This window comes from Lolium perenne, chromosome 2 (assembly GCF_019359855.2).
Source record: "Lolium perenne isolate Kyuss_39 chromosome 2, Kyuss_2.0, whole genome shotgun sequence".
Lineage (NCBI taxonomy): Eukaryota > Viridiplantae > Streptophyta > Magnoliopsida > Poales > Poaceae > Lolium > Lolium perenne.
This window is the reverse complement of record NC_067245.2, coordinates 56,804,286-56,817,122: the sequence shown is the minus strand read 5'-3', so window position 1 is coordinate 56,817,122 and position 12,837 is coordinate 56,804,286. Positions and strand designations below refer to the sequence as shown.

The following is a 12,837-nucleotide window of genomic DNA, read 5'->3' as shown; positions in this document are numbered from 1 at the left end:
TAAAATAGACATGAATATATTTGTTCATTTCAATTCCTTTTTATTTAAGAAACCAAATCTGTTTAAGTGCTTTGAAATTGATGATACTTTCATGATAAACATATAATTAGGTTTTGCTAATGTGCTTAACAATATTAATTGTTCAATTTTAGAGATGATGTTGGTTTCATGATTTCATGTGCAAAGTTATTTATAAATTTTGGAATCTAGTTTGGTTTATCCAGAATTAACCATATGGTTTCTTAGTTTGGGAATAATGTCATGAGCATTATTTCATGTGCCCAAATGTTGTTAAGGGCATAGAAATTTATTTAGTTTTATTTAAAATCCTAGCTACTGTTTGTTCAACTAATTATTTATCAGTACTTAAGTTTAGGGTATGATCTTAGGGTTTGCTTATGATGCGCAAATTAGGGTTTAAGCATAGGGTTTATGTACTTTGATCTAGGGTTTTTGGTTATGTTTTATTAATTGGAACATAAATGGAAATAAGGTGTGGTAGGGTTCTACTTATAATCCCTAGTGAAACATGGATTGGAATGGTCTAGGTTTTTAGTTATGTTTCACTAATAGAATATGGCTCTCACCTCCAAGATTAAAGGTTGGTTTGAACAAGTAGGATTTAATACTACTCTAGTATTCTCTAGGATAGACATGTGACATAGGCATCCCTAATGGGCCTGCCGAAGATGGTACCCGGGGTTTACTGAAGGCCCACGGCCCGACGGATAAGAAGAATCGGAAGCCCAAATTACTATTAAGGAAAGCTAGAGTTGTATTAGGAGATAATATTTGTAATCTTGCGGGATGAGTTGGAAACCCTCCCGGACTCTGTAACTTTTGTATCACGAATCCCTCGGCTCCGCCTCCTATATAAGGGGGAGTCGAGGGACAAAGAAATCATCGATTTATTGTCTCACAAACCCTCGTTTTCATATCGTCGAGTACTTTTCGGCTGAAACCTTCGAGATCTACTTGCCCTCCACTTCCGACTAAAACCCTAGTCTACAACTCGTAGGCATTGACAAGTTAATCCCTTGTCAACATGGCTAAGGTTAGCATCTATAATCTCTCTCACTTCTAAATGTCTTGGAATAGCCTAAGGTCCTACTCAAGAGGTGATGATATGATCCTCTAAATATATGGTTTGCCTAGGAATTCTACCTTGGTATCTTATGTAGTTTGTTCTTCTGGAATTCTGGTAAACCTGCATCTTGTGGTATGCCTCACCTCCTAGCTTCTTCATCTTGATCCTAGCTAAGGTATGGGTGGTCTCAAGGTTTTGGTTTCCTTGTAACAAGGTACTAGATGATTAAATGGATGAAGGGTGTGGCTCCTTTTATAGGCTTGGGCAAGCTCTAGTATCATGACACATGGGTAGGTGACTCTTATTTTAATTTGATGAATAAGGTTCTTAGTTGTCATGCCCTCATCCATAGCAATCCTTTGAGCATGAGGTGGCAAATCTAGGAATGGAAGTCATGTAGATATTTTCATCCTATGTGGCATGATCATTATCCTCTCATATGATTTATTTTTAGATAGTCAAATGGCATTTGTTACTAAATATCGCGTGGATGGTTTTATTATTGTGGATGAGGCACTATATCATATTTGATATATTATAATATTGATCAAAAGGTCAAGGTTGAAGGTTATTCCTCAATTTTGAATAGTTGGTGTTTGATTTCACCAAAGCGTGATCATATGAGTTTCAAAATACTCATAGTTAGTTTTATTCAAATAGTTTGAACTATAATTCGTAATGTAAACGGATTTAGTTTTATGATATTCCACATATTTAATAAGTTATGATTTAAATAAGAATGTGTGGCTTTTATGCACTTTAGACCTTGTGGTTTACCTTATTTGGTAATAAGTTTAGAAGTGAATTAAATTACACAGAAAGGTAGTTGCTAACTTTTAAGTGTTAATAAGTTAGGGTTTGATTCTTAAAGAATGTGTTGTTGTAAGGAATACCATGCTATGATCCTTTATAGGATTTGGTATTTGATCCTCACTTAAAGTGTTGTGTAATAGTTATAGTTTCTTTTGATCCAACCTATGAATCAAATTATGTCTACCTAAAATAAGGTTTTAGCAAAGATCACAGTGAAGTTTATAGCGCTTGACTTGATGGTCTACTTCAATTTCAGCAAGTCAAGTGAAACTTCAGTTACTGTGGTAAGTTTTATTTGAAAGCGCAAAAATTCCCCAGATTTTCTATGCATGAATGCAATGCACACTTTGGTGTTCTCTCATTTTGTAGCCTCTAAACCTGGGATATTACAGTGCGTCTCATCGAACACCTTGACGCTCATGTTCCCCTCGCCGAGGTAGGAGAACATGAGCACGAAGTCGGCTTCGAGGTGGTGGTAGCGCGCAAACTTCTCCCCACCAATGTGGAGGTACATCTTGCCGCGCGCGTCGTAGATCACGTCCACAATACACCGGCAGCAGCCGCAGGCAGCCTCCCGCAGATGCAGCGAGCCCGGCCCGTCGCCGGGTCGGCGAAGGTGTCCGGCAGCCTCTGGATGCCGTGTGGGTCGCCCTTGAGGGCGACGATGAACTCGAACAGCACTTGTCGCTCCTCCTCCTGCAGGTCCGACGATGAAGACGACGCCGTCGCAGGCGACGACGGGCGTGTAGCTCTGTTGTGGCCATGGCCGTGACCTCGTCCTCCGCCTCTACCAGTCATGGCGTCGACTCTTGAGATGGTGGCGGCTAGGTTTGGAGAGAGAGACGCTAGGGTTTGTGGGTGAGAGTGACGATGAGAGGCGGCCCTATTTATAGGTCGGAGGGAGGCGGGGGAGCGGTGGCGCTCATTAACGCCGGCACGCAGAGCTAGGCGCGACGAGATGCTTCGCTGTGTCTCTGCGGGAACTGCACCGTCGATGCGCGCCAATAACTTTCGTCGAGAGGCAGACGACGGTTAGGTTAAACTTCAATGTGCCACTGACGCGTCGGGCCCGCCACGCCTCGCCTCGCCTCGCTTTTCGTTGTGTCCGGCGCCCCGAGCCCGTCTCTGCTACACAGGGGACGCTCCGGACGAAAAAGAGGCTTTAGGGCACGCGGCTAGAAATGTTTTTTGTCCTCTTTAGGACGCTGCTGGAGATGCTCTGAGATCCTCCGAACCCGTGTTGCTTATCAATGGAAATTGCACAAGAGTAAAGTATATTTTGAACCTCGAGGGGTGAGACTTCAGGGTTCAATTTGTACAAGAGTAAAGTCTGTATTTTAAACTCGTGTTGTTTATTGGTGGAAAATTGCACAGTAAACAACAAGTTTCACCACCGGGACAGTACGACGGGTACAGGTCGCACGCGGAGCCTTGCCGGGAAAAGAACATCTGGAGCGTGGCCGGTCGGTACCTTGTGCGTGCGGACGAGGGATCGCTTGCCGGTTCGGCAAATGCACGCAGAGCCGGGCACGGTTGCTTCCTTCTCTTGCTTTACCGTCTCAGGGTCAGCACGAGAGAGTTTCTTCTGATCACTTCAAGAGAAAAACACCGATCGACGGACACTGTGTGCCATCGCGGAGAGTTTGGCGACAGCACGACCCAAAATTCCTCTCACCGGAAGCATCGTTCGCTGAGTCGATTTCCGTGCAAACACAGAATGGGTCCTCGATCTAGAAGCAACGACTGGGCAATCACCGTGGCGAAGTTGGATCAACCGAGAGGATTTGTCAAAGCACGTCAACTTTTTTGATCATTGCCACTGTACTCTGGAATTTGATAATTTGCCACAGTACTCTGAATTTTTCTTTTTGATCGTTTGTCACTGATCAAATTGCCAATGAACTGTGGCAAAAATGTAATCCACTGACAAAAGAATGGGCGAGCAAGAAAAAACCTACCTGCTGATTCACATCTGAATTCTTTACTACCACATTATTGCTTGGCCAACAGAAAATTTAGGTTAGCTCATATTTCAAAGATAAACGGTAAGGATGCAAATTCCAAATAAAGCTGAACGAATACAATCATGAGCAATGTGTCACGTCACAAGGCATGGATTAGCTGTTGAGTTCCACAGATGGCTGAACTTTTCAGACCATATTTCGGTGGAATGTGCGTGATACATCATTGGGATTTGGGAGCATATTGATGTACACATGGTTATTGATATGCTTCGCATTTCTTACTTTCACATCACACAAACATGAAACCAAGCAAAGGATATAATAATATCAAGTGGATGCATAAGTAAGACGAGTGAATCATGAGCAAAGAGTGAGACAAAACAATGACAGTAAATTTCAAGAGAAAACACCAAACATTTATCTCACCAAACACACTAGCTCGATGAGTGAATCAAGAGAATGGAGTGAGTTAAAACAATGACGACTAGAATATCTTAAACAACAATGGCTAAATCGAAACCAAGCTCCTGATGTTTCACTCGCGGTCCATCAAACAACTTAGTTAGGGAGCTCGGTTCAATACCAGTTGGGTTTATCTGGCATTGGTGTACACTGTAAACCATTTAAAATATATGTGTGGTTCCAGTCCCACCGAATTGGGTTCCGGTCCCGTAATTTTGGTTCCGTCAGTTTGGTTCCGTCTAATTGTCACCGTTAGATCGGGGCAGATGGGCGGTTATTAAAAATGACAATCACCCTAAAACTTGTAATAATCAACAAGCGAGCAACTGGGTTGTTTGGCATTTTTGTATAACTGATGATCTATCATGTTAACAATGGTAACAGACAGCCCACCTAATACTCCCAGCATTAACAATTCAACTAATCAATGTGTTATCAGAAGCTAAATATTAGTCTAGGACACTAAATATAATTTTGAAATAATGGCAGAATTCACTTCACATGATTCAAACAGAAACAGAATTTATGCACAATGAAAAAGGTTGAATGGCGTGGGCCCTATGCCAACTAGCAGATAACTGATCACTGACTGACGACACGGATCAAACAAACCATAAATAGGATCACACATAGAGATGACATGTCTGAAATATATGATATAATCTGGCAACACATACTGCAAAAACTCTCGTAAGTCGCTGTCTTTCAACACGGGAAGCAGGATAGAGAACTAATTAAGTCTTGTTCAACACAAATAGCTTCGACAGGAAACAACTACGACGAGCAGGGAACCCTATGCGACGAGCACGACGGCGCCGCCGGCGGCCTTGATCTTCTTCTCAGCGATCTTGGAGATGAGCTTCGCCTTGACGACGATGGGCTTGTCGGAGAGCAGGCCCTTGCCGATCGAGCACCTTGAAGTAGCCGAACTGGGAGACGTCGAGCACGGGGGCCTTGTCGGCTCCCGCCTCGGCCACCTTCTCGGCGGGCACCATCGACCAGAGCCTCTCGACTTTGACCAACGGGCAGTAGAACCTGTTGCTGAGCTTGTGGAAGTAGCGCATACCGACCTTGCCGAAGTAGCCGGGGTGGTACTTGTCGAAGAGGATGTGGTGGTGGTGCAAGCCTCAGGCGTTACCGCGGCCTCCAGGGTGCTTGCCCACACGGCCGTGCCCGGCGGACACGCGGCGTGGAAAGGAAGGTAGAAGAACAGTTCGGACGTTGGGGCTTTTCCTCCATTTCGCGCGTGGTGGCGTGGTTATGAACAGTGAGGTTGGGTGGTCGTGTACGCTTTGGAACGAACACAAATTGCCATTTGGGCTGTGAATTTGTTGATTTTTTTTTTTTTTTGAGATGGAATTTGTTGATTTTGGAAAGCGGTGAATTTGCTGCTCTTTTGGGTGTATAAATTAGGCTGTGTGTGTTGGCATGTTGTACTGCAACGAACTACATTTCTCATACTTTTTGTAGCCTTACTAGTAAAAGTGCCCGTGCGTTACTATGGTTGTTGAAAATTTGTAATTCCTCCATCCTATTAGAAGTGTCTTAGATTTATCAAAAGTTGGATGTATCGAGACACTACTCAATTCGGCTCATATTCGCGTATGCTCCCTCTACCAAAAATTATATTTCGAAGCGTCGAAGTTTTTTGGAAAACAATTGGACATGTATATCTCTATAATATATGTGTCTTGTTCGTCAAGTTTCACGAAAACCCAATATTTTTTTGGTCTATGTAAAAAAGAGGAAATTTATCTTGTGAAAATCATTATTTAGTATTGAATTTTATCTTTTTACACACGTCGTCGATTTTTTATGAAACGACTTTGTGAGCGCATAGCATGTGAAGTATGTGCGAATTTTTTGTTTTAATTTTTTTGAAATTGAAAATATGTGTAAGTTATATTCTCCCATGTTCCAAAACACGACTCCCATACACTGAAATTCAATTTTTGATAAATCTAAGGAACTTTTGGTGCAATGGAGGGAGTATACCACATAAAATTCAACAATTAAAAATCATATTTTTCTAAACGAAGAATTCCAGATTTAGATGTAGGTACAACTGAAATAGCTTTGTTGTCATGTCCTACCATTGGCTGAAGTCAAGATACCTATTAAGACAACCACGCTAGTGCAGCACCCACAACTGAAATAGCGTTGTTGTCATTTTTTTATCATTTGTTTCTTCTGTGAAATTCATCTCATCTCTTCAGTTTTGTTACACCCGCCATAAAATTTCTTATTCTTCCCTTAATTTTTTGTTTTATTTTGTAATTTTTCAAAAACTAATAGTGGCAGATGCAGGTGCAGTAATGATTTAGGAAGCTGCTGGGTGGTAGTTAGCTGAACTATTCGTTTTGCTGCAAAATCATGAAAATATGTTCGCTTGCAAAGATATATTTTATGAGTGTGAATCTACCTAGTAAAATGGTACAAAATCAATCCTTTTTTTGCTATGTTCTATAAGAAGAGTCTGAACTCCTCAGACTAAGAAGAGTTTCTGAATTCGTTTATGCATAAACTGAACATTGCCAGGCTACAGTTTGTGCCGTTTGGAACGACGATGGCTGACTGTTGCTGCCAACATCTGAATCCCAATGTTAACGCTGTCTGTTGAAAGATTGCAGCTCCCTGCTGTAGCCCGCACTTCTTGTGATGGATTTTCCTATGCATCCAAGTCTTATCGGTACATACACGGAGAGGAGCATCAGGCGATCACCATAATGGCGGCATTGGTCCGGCGCTGACCCTCGATGACGGGCGTGCAACAGTCGGGACCGAGAGGATCACTCGGGCACACTCACGCTAATGTGCTGGAGATCCATGGGTGACGCAGATTTGTGGGTGCAGCAGCCGGCCGAAGGCCGGAAGGATGGGGACGGGAAACATGAGCGAACTAAAATCTCCTATCCACCACCGCCGTACCTGACGAGACGATGAGACTGTTCGAGGATGGCGCCGGCGAGCTTGGCATGAAGGGAATCGAATCTCCTTGTCTGCTTGTCTTCGTGGCAACCACAACCTCTGTACGTGATGAGACTGTTCGAGAACGATAAAAAAATTCGAGACTCACGGCAAGAGCGGCGCAGATCGATTTCTGGCGATGGCGAGACGACGTAAATGTCGAGCACGGGCGACAGCAGCGGAACCTGCAGTCGATCTGGGTTTCTGTCAAGGGTATCGAGTCTGTTTTTATTGGCTTCAGCTTGCCAAACGGAGTCCATGTCGGGTTGCCCGTGGGCGCCTGCTCTTACCTGAGTCCCAACAGGGTTCAAATCGTACCCGTCGGTTGTTGTTTGCCTTGTTCGACCTCATGGTTTTCGCGGGACGAATCGAGGCCGGTCTTCGGCAGCTCACGGGAGAGAAAGAAGGGAAAAGAAAGCAAAACGGTATGGTGTCAATAGAAGGAAAAAAAGTGAAACGGTACGGTGTCAATTTGGTGGTATTATGTGGTTTGGTGGGAGGGTAAAACGGTAAAATAAGGACGGACCAACAAGAAACCTTATTTTCTTTATTATTATTAGGTACTAGGAAACATGCCCGCGGCGTTGCTGCGGATTCTAAGAGCATTTTTAGCCGTGTCCCCCAAAGTGTCCCCCAAACGGCGCTGAATTTATCGTTTGGGGACGTGTTTCGTTCGTGCCGTACTTGGGGGCGTCGCTCCCCAGCCACGTCCACTAAACGTCGCCCCCAAACTTTAAAATACTATTTTTTTAGTTTATTAGATAGAAGAAATGCATAGGGAATTACGCTGTACTAATATTGCTGCTAATATTCAAAGCGGTGCAACATAAATAAATTACATATAAAAACTTTGAAAAATATAAACAAATTACATATAAAAAATTAAACTACTTCTTCTTTGATGACCCCGCCTCGTCGTCCTCGCGGTGGCGCTTCCTGCTCGTCACCTCTTCTGAAAAGTTGGTGTCGTTCGACGCGTCGGAGGAACTTGTGTCCTCCTCGTCATCGACGGTGCTCACCGGCTGCGCCTTTGCCTTCGCCCGGGCCGCCGCCTCCTCAGCCTCTTCCTCCTCCTCCTCCTCGGCCTCCCATTCCTCGCCGTTGTCCGGCGGCGGGGAATCATCGCTGCTAGGAGTCGCAGCTTTGTCCCACCAGTGACGCCATCCCGACGGCTTACTCTCGATGTCGGTGTCTGATGGTAGCTGAGAGAGGTCGCTCATTGTGAGCGAGGAGAGTTTTCGATTAATGGCGGCCGGTTGTAGACCGGAGAAAGCGCATACGTAGGGTTCTTATTAAGCGCGGATGAACGGCGGCGCAGATATCGAAAAGAGCGGTGGTTGCACTTCCACAGAGTTCGGGCTCCATTCCTGCGGTTCGTGCGTACACCAGTCCCAAGTACAGTACGAATTAATCTTCGGAATGATGAATTTGTTACACAGGAAAACAGAATTAATTGGTCGATGCGACACTGACCGAAGCCATGAATTTGCTAGTGTGTGGGCAGTACCTAAGACCGTACCAGTTGTTTGGGATCATTTTGCTAATCATGGAGTAAATCTTCTGCCAAGGTCATCGGGTACATTAGCTGAAGACATAATTGCACCGATTTGGTTGTAGCACTGCGCTGATAGAAAATCACAGAAAAGGGAGGCGTCACAAGAGGGCGAGATGCCACCGGCCTTGGGAACCGTGAGTGACATCTTCCGCCGCTTTTCAGCACCGATCCGACGAGACGGAGCCTGGCTTCTAAGGCCCGACCTGGATCCAAAATCAGCCCTCATCAATCTTGTACTGGAGTATAGCATCGGACCCTGCTGTACATAGGGGGTCTTCCCGCCACCATGTTCACAAGAACCAAGGCGCAGCTGTCGGGGATCTTGAGATTGGCGCCGCCGGGGACGGGGAAGTCAGTGGAGGCGACGATTATGGTGGACGGCTACTTGGCGGGGGAGTAGGTGTGCAAGGTCTGGTGCGCAGCGGCCTTGATGGCGAGCGTCGTGCGTGCACGGCCATCTCTGCTATGGGGGGCGGCGCTACCTCGGAGGTGGTTTGTGACGATTGGGGAATAGACAGACGACGCCGCAATTTTTTCCTGAACCGTTATTTTCACTTGCCAGTGGCATTGGTGGGTAATTTCATGTGTGGTGGGAGGGCAAAACGGTAAAAGTGAGGACGGACGAACAAGAAACCTTATTTTCTTTATTATTAGGTATAGATAGATTTGTCCGTTTGTGGCTTTGTGCTATAACTCGTTTTCTCTGATCCCCTTTTTTGTTGGAAAGGTTTTGGGTTTGCACGTCACACTTCTTTTAGATCCTAGAATAAACACTAACTAAGCGTGCCATGCACTTTTGCTATAAGAATAGTCTACTTCCAAGACAATTGTAGGTTTCAATTGACCACTTCCAACTTTAGGGCGTGATTCAAAATATTATCACAGGAATAGTCTACTCATGAGTTGAAAGCTTACAGAAAAAATGTACTACATGGGTGTCTGGTTTGTGGGATTGAATCCTACACTTTTTTTTTTGTTGTGAAATACTTTTGACTGCATTCTTTAGGAATTTAACATCCATTGATCGTCCTCTTGGTAAGAATTATGACTATTTTTTTTCCTTGCGCAATAAAACAAAATTTGGTGTAAATAAAATTATCTAAAACTAATATGGGCATGATATTGTAATCATGCGCATTTCCTATCCTTGTATATTTTAAATTCCTCGAATCAAAGAGCCTATAAAATATGAGTGTGCTCTTTCTTGCATTGGACTCAGTATGGATGTTTTCTTGCTACCTACTAACATCCTTGACATTATTTTGCACTCCTAATATTATTTTTCTGTCATTAATATTAGCTTTGAGATTTGCCTTCTAAGATGTACTCAAAGTAGCTTTGAGATGCACTCATAATCGTGTTTTTATTTCGTCTTGTATGGAGTATGGCATTTTGTCACTTTGAAGTTAGTTCACTCACCCTTTTGCTTGTACAGTATTGTACTTCCTAAACCGAAGATAGAGGTGAGCCTAGTGAGCCAGAAGGGATGGAAGAAAGCTTGGCCATTTTCACTAAACTTCTCAAACTTTGTGCTCCAAAAAGGTTAGATAGCTTGGTTCGAGGAAGGGTGTGATTATCCTCATCTTCTGAATTGTCAACTGGGCAAGACTACATAACAACAGAGGGGCTGATAGGACAAACTACTTGCTTACACCATATCACTTTCGAAATATATAGTTACTTACAGTAAAGTTTTCAAGCTTATACGTACTCTAGAAACTACTATCAAAATACTTCTTGACATTCATATGCTCCCAATGAGTGTACCTATATTTGTGATATTTAAGGATGTTATATACAACTACACTAGAAAATGTTATGGCATAATTTATTGGCGGAGTAGTGTAATCAATTTGGTTTCCTTTAATTTAGAGTGAAATGCTTTGTAACAGAAGGTTTTCTTAAACATCCCTACCTAACTAAAAGAGTAAAAAAAATACACAAAATATTATTTGGGTTAATATTTATTTCTAATGTGAAATATTAGATTGAATAAAAAAACGAACTTGTTGGTAGAAGTAAAAAACATTTTTTACTTGTTGGTAGTGAGATTAGTGAGGTGAAAAAAATTACTTGTTGGTAGTGAAATTAATGAGGTAAAAATATTTCGTATAAATTTGAAGAACTCGCCATAACAACAGGATACGCTAAAGAAGATCGATAACAATACCGAATAGCAGTGGCGACTTTGGATCACTCGCACGAAGTACACGAACATTAATGATGTTCTTCCTCGGAACTCCATTAAAAAGCACTATGCACATTATGGTTGAAAACAAATAGAGTACCAGCACTTGGGGAAATGAGGGCATTAATTGCATTACATCGAGAATATAGTCCCAGCGTAGTGTCGAAAACCTTTGCAATGTCAACCTTTATAAGAAGTATCAGAATACGATTGTAATGAAGCCAACGAAAGATGTTCATGATATATATAGTTCTATTGGTTGCACCTCGTTTTTATGCATGTGCTTTAGCTTTGGGAGGCCATGTCGTTCATCTTGGGGTTAAGGCATCGGACCATGGCTTTGGCGATAATTTTTAGGACCACGTTGATGAAGACTAATTGCTCTAAAATCAGTGAAAGATTCGATGTTATGCCCAAGCTCTTCGGCACAACTCCCGCTATACTAGAAGAACCAACCATGCAACTTCACACACGCTACAATGTGATTGACCAAATCTAGAGGCATCCTAAACCAGCGATGAAAAAATGATCGGGATACACTATACTAGAAATGAAGTAGTTGAGCATGAGTTTGTTGTCCGCATCAATTCGCCGCCTTCACATAAATTCACTCACTGCCGAATAGCAATGTTCTGATCTTCCACCATGGCGTACTCCTCATCGAAGTAGGAATCGTCAACAAAACCATCTTTGAACACAATAATCTATGTTACAAGGTACTTCTAAATCACAACAACAATTTTTGAAAACAAAAAAATCAAGACATTACCTTTGACCATTCTTTGTCAAACACCTTGTGTGCACCGAAGAGGAATCGGACGGAAACTCATCGTTTTCAAGACGGTCACGGCGGTGGTTGCATTGCGGAAGCCTAGCTGCAGGGGGGTGGTTCATGGTAGGGTGGCGCGGCACCTCCACGGCTAGCATGTCGACGGAGGGGAGCGGAAGGTCCTTAATCGAGTAACGGTCACACGACGGAGATCCTTGATTCGGTGATGGGGTGGGCACGGCCATGTAGAGCAGTATGACTGGGCGTTCATGATGGACGGTCGCACAAGTCGATTTGTCGCAGGCAGTGGTCTATGGCAAGATCAGGCTGGCAGCGGGAGGCTACAATGAAGTTTCAGCGGGGAACTTGGTTGTGCACGGCAGTCGTCGCGGTGTTCCACATTTGCAACACAGGTGGCTCAAAATTTTAACTTCACCGTATAGATATATAACGCCTATTGAAGATTGTTTTGGGGCACAAATGCCAGAAAGTTCAAATGGAGGCCGAGCTACATGTAGCCTTTAATTTTTAAACACTTAGAATTCATGTTTCAAAGATTTAAAAAAAATCCAAATCAAAATTCTATGGATAACTAATGATATATACTGCAATGGTGTAAAATCTCAATACAAACTGCTTCATATTCTAGGCTACACAAAAATAACAAATTTTGACAAATTTTATAGTGAACAGTGTACATTTCGAGACTATAAAATTTGTCAAATTTTATCAATTTCATGTAGCCTAGAATACAAATTAATTTCCATTGAGATTTTACACCAATGTAGCATACATCATTGGCTATCTCTACAATTTTGTTTCGTAATTTTTTAAAACTTCAAAATATAAATTCTGAATGTTTGAAAATAAAGAGCTACATGTAGCTCAGGCTCTAAAAGACCACACTCGCACAAATGCTCTCCATAGATATCCTCTGAACCCGTGTTACTTATTAGTGGAAATTGCACAAGAGTGAAATCTATTTTAAACCTCAGGGACTGAGACTTCCAGATTCAATTTCCACAAGAGTAA

At 42.9% G+C, this 12,837-nt stretch overlaps 1 pseudogene; it reads right to left on the bottom strand.

The window, feature by feature from the left end:
- Positions 1 to 4,985: 4,985 nt before the first annotated feature.
- Positions 4,986 to 8,513, bottom strand: LOC139835486 (uncharacterized; annotated as a pseudogene).
- Positions 8,514 to 12,837: the final 4,324 nt, after the last annotated feature.